This window comes from Poecilia latipinna, unplaced genomic scaffold, assembly GCF_001443285.1.
Source record: "Poecilia latipinna isolate Pla-1442-1.1 unplaced genomic scaffold, P_latipinna-1.0 Scaffold2253, whole genome shotgun sequence".
Lineage (NCBI taxonomy): Eukaryota > Metazoa > Chordata > Actinopteri > Cyprinodontiformes > Poeciliidae > Poecilia > Poecilia latipinna.
The window spans coordinates 9,358-14,021 of NW_015114869.1; the positions used below are offsets into that span (position 1 = coordinate 9,358).

The 4,664-nt window shown below is 35.6% G+C and overlaps 1 long non-coding RNA gene across 1 annotated transcript in view; it reads right to left on the reverse strand.

Annotated features, from left to right (window-relative positions):
• Nucleotides 1-3,794: 3,794 nt before the first annotated feature.
• The window catches only part of LOC106936979 (uncharacterized), a 6,486-nt gene continuing 5,616 nt past the window's right edge, over nt 3,795-4,664 (reverse strand). Inside the window, exons 4-5 of the long non-coding RNA XR_001422282.1 lie at nt 4,316-4,438; nt 3,795-4,158 (exon numbers count right to left, since the gene is read on the reverse strand). This is a non-coding gene — a long non-coding RNA (uncharacterized LOC106936979). The remainder of the gene's footprint in view (nt 4,159-4,315; nt 4,439-4,664) is intronic.

A 4,664-nucleotide genomic window follows, 5' to 3' on the forward strand; every position in this document is an offset into this window, starting at 1 on the left:
CATGATGGAAGGTGAAGACCATAAAAATAACAAAATGCAGTTCAAATACATAGTATAAAGACTACAGTCCCACTCTTTCCTCTCTTGGGAAGGACACAATTACAGGCTACCTTAAAATAAATTATTTTGTTTTCTGTCTATCAGTAATGGTTTGAAAAATGGGTTTCAGTGAACAGTTGATAGGTAACATAATTTGGTCCAGTGAAGGTTATGACTCTACCTCTGGGCCAGTTTCAATTCTACATATCGGCTCTTAATGGTGAAACACACAGATGGTGATAAAGGTCCTTGGGAAGTCAGGCATAAAACAGCATCAGACGTTTGATTATTTGTGACATTTGGGGGCTATTGTTTTCACAACTCATAAAGTGACTAAATCAATTTTCGACATTTCACACTTGTACCTGCAGTGAAAAAAAACAACCTTGCTGCACAGCTTTCTTTTTTATTTTAAGTAGAAGCCCAGAGGACTGCAGTGAGCACTGGAGCACATAAAAGACAGGCATTAAGTGAAAAATAAGGTCAAAACACTTCCACCCAACTTCACTTAAATAACAGAGGATCAAGCAAAAATGATAATGTGTTCAGAGGTTTTCAGTCCTGCTGATTCAGAGGGCAGAGTTAATTTACTGTGTAACGGAAAATTCATCCGACTTCTTCAAAGTGCAAAACAGAGATCAGCCCAAACAAGGAACAGGATGAACATTAAAACCTGATCAATAAATAAATCAGAAATATTAATCTGCTCATCAGTTTAGAGGAAGTTATAATGCAGATAAAGATGGCATGTGCAGACTTTAGTATAAACACTAGTGAAATCATATTGCCCAAGAATACCTCAACAAATGTTTAGCATGGCAATTAATCAATTAATTCCTTGTTAAAAACATTTGAATTTGAGCTCTGTGCTGCAGTCCTGCACATGCTACAACCGTTGTGTTGCAGCAAAACAGTCCTGGGTTCAAATCCCAGCTGAGAGTTAAAGTATATAAGTGTAAATGACTTATTGAAGATGGAAATAGCCAAATGAATTCGAGAAACTTATTTGAAATGCTCCTCTTTCTGATTGACTGCCTGCCAAATTTATATGTGATATGTAATTCTATAAAAATATTACATATTTTCTTTCCCATAGAGGGGATTTGATCAGGTTATATAGTCAGCATCAGATTAATAAAATCATAGTATATTTCCTGATTTTAAAAAAAATCCACCACAGAACTTGTTTCTACTCAAAATGTATGAGGCAGCAGTTATGCTAAATGAATGAGATAATTATTGAATAGTTTATAAACGTGAGAAGGAAAATGTAAAATTCAATGTTTCTTTACATATTTTGTAGCATCGTTAGTGTATTTGCAGAGGGGTCCCCGGTCAGGGGGGCTGTGGCACAGAAAGGTTTGGGAACAAAATGATAAAAACTGACCTTCAGGATGTCCTTGAAGAAGATGACATTTGATACCTCCTGGACAAACCAGCCTTATAGTAACTGGATGGAAATATTAGGTCCAAATATTTCACTTATGGATGAAATATCCATGGACTGAAAGGGAATTTGGTGCATTGTTTTCATTTTTATGCTGATGCTCATTTGTGCATGTTTCAGGCATGATAAGTGACCTAGTTGTGATGCTCATATTGTAATCAACAAGAGAGAAGACATGAGTTATTGTTATCCTTTAGAAGGTCACACTGAGGGGGAGAAGAGTCAGCCATGCAGGAGCGGTGTGTATGCAGCCATCATTAGCCAGAACTCATTAATGAAGCTCAGGCTTAGCAATGTGCTGGACGGCTGCCCTTTAAGGAACTTAAAGTCTTTCTTTGAGATGATAAAAACTCTACAGCTCTTTACTTTGCCAACATTGTTAACATAACATCAAAACTTTACTTTGGTACATTTTTCTTTATCTGCCGCGCCTCCTACCTGGATTTTCAGTCTGGCTGTCACAACTTTGTGGTATAGTTCAAGTATGACATTATGAAAGTATGTTTTATGCTATGCACAAGTGTACACACACATTTTGAAGTGTATTTTTATTATTCTAATAAGATGCACATTTATTTATACCCAAGTATGTCACATTTAATGAGATCAGTACTATTCATATTATGTTGTAAATCTGCCTTTACTCTAAAGTCTTATTTCTATTTTTACATTTTTTTTACCTCTATGTGAATCTGCATGTTCCTACTGAGCCTTGATTCGCTGCTGTTACACCTGAATTTCATCCACTGTGAGATAATAATGATAATTATTTCTGTTTTAGAATATTATTGAAAAGCTGATTTCTTTTAGAAACTTTATCTCTAAGTGAAACACATTATATAGATTACACAAAGAAGAATGGTGCTTTCATTTTAACTAGACTCAACATAATGTATATTCTAATTTATTGTATAATACTGAACATATGCATTTGTATAGCCTTGTGTGCGTATCACTTTTTATAAAGCTGTTACATTTTATGACTGCTGTTCTAGAAGGCAGCACTGCAGGCAGAGCTTAGACATTCTGAATTTCTTCTAGAGAACACATGATGGAGAGGAATCTATGAGAAGGCAGAAGCAAATTAGGATCGGGTTGGAAAAAAACTCTTTTGGAGGAGAAAGTTGGAGGCTCCAGCAGACCTTGATCTGATCTGGAGATTACTGAAAAAACGAGTCAGATTGACCTTCAAGCGCAGCAGAGCTGTTGCTTCTGAGGTGTTTGTGTCAGGCTGATGGTAAGAAGAGCTGGGAATCTGCAGCAGATCAAAAATTGAGCATCAGCTTCTTCAGAAATATATTTTTTTGTAAAGCTTCTGTGGTAACCAAATCTCACAGCAGTAGAATATCATGAAAGTTCAATATTTTGACATTCATTCCAGGAAGCGAAACTCATTCATTACACCTCCAGTGAAATATTTCAAGCCTTTATTTCTTGTAATTTTGATGATTATGGTTTAGACAAAATTCAGTGTCTCAGAAAATTTTAAGATTAGATCCAGAAAAAATATTTTAGGCTTAGAGAAATAAGTTCACTTCTATTTATATGCACTTTGTTTTTTTTTTGCATGAATTATTGCATTAATGCAACGTGTCATGGAGTCAACCAGGCTGGAATCCCTCATTGCTTTCATAGCTGGCTCACTCTGGTGTCTCATCTTGACAATACTCCATAGATCCTGTATTTAACAAGACATGTTCCCTTATTGCAAATGAGATCATATGACAGTGAAACTTGTACAATATTAAAGTATTATTGACTTAAAACAAGCTTCTATATCTTACTGAAAAGTTACTTGTAAGTTAATTTTCTCTCATTTCGAATGTACTAGTATATTTGCACTAAAACTAGACAAAAAAATATTTGGTATGATTTGGTGTTTTTGCAGTGTAATCGGTGGTGCTAAACAGATGACAGATTAAAATAAAAATGCACTGAAAAAATAAATTGAATAAATGTCCAAAAATAATTGTGTTGAATGTATATAAACACGTGTTCATTTATCCTGTAGGTTGGCCTGTGCCTCTGATCCAATGACTACTGGAGAAAATCAGAAACAATGGATCATTTCAATAGCAGCCAGAAGTCCCATATCCACAGCTGGAAGGGAGATTTTGTTGACAATTCAGTTATGAAATTTAGACAACAGTTTTGAGAAGTGAGCCTTTGTTTAAATTAAAACAATTCAATCTGATGACAGCATTATATTGATGAAACATGGCAGTCACATTTTGCAGTAAAATGTTCAAAAATCTATAAAATATCGACTCAGGGCGATTGAATACAAATACAAGCCACTTTTTTAGAGTTTTCTGTAAAAATGTAGAAAACCATTTATTATTCTGCACTTCATCCTTGTTCAATACATCAAAGCATAAGGTTGCATGATAATGTATAATAAAGTTTAAAGTTCATGGGGATTGACAGTTTTTGGTAAATTCGGGATTTTAGAAAAAAAAAGTCATTCACAATGACAGCTTTCAAAAATCAGCTAAAATGACTTCTATTGCTTGCAATTCAAATTAATTTCAGCTCTTTTTGCAACCTTGACAAGCATGAAATATGTTTTCATGAGCCACAATTTACAAGGCTTAGTGGAGAAAAAAATTCATCTCTGTAAAATTTGATGACTGGAAGCATGAAGTCCAGGTTGGATGTTTTCCTGTCAGATCCTGAGTGAAGGGAGACAAAGACGAGGACAGCAGCAGCAGCATGGTTCTGTCCTGTAACAATGCCAAAAGGAGTTTGCAAGCAGCACAATAATGTAATCAGTAAATGATAACAGCTGCTGAGGTGTTCCTGTCATGAATGCTGAAGCTTCTGCATCACCCAGAGTCGGTTATTAAAGGAAAGTCCCCGGCCCCAGCAGTCATTATCAGCTGCCTCACTTCTCTCAAGCAAACAGGCCTTGTCCTTAGTGAGTGTCGACAGATAAAGGTGATGGTTTGTTTCCTGTTGTGGCATGAAAACAAAAATTTGACTTCATGAAAAAGAGAAAGAAATGTACATCTTCTGTTCTGATATAAGCAAACATACCTTGTTAGATTTGTTGTCAAGGTCATTTAAGGTCCCAAAGCTATACAATTAAAAACATTTTAATCTCTCTCAACCAGAGGCCTGGGACCTTGAGGTTCTCCTCCAGTATCTTGGCTGTGCCTAGAACTGCACATTTCTGGAC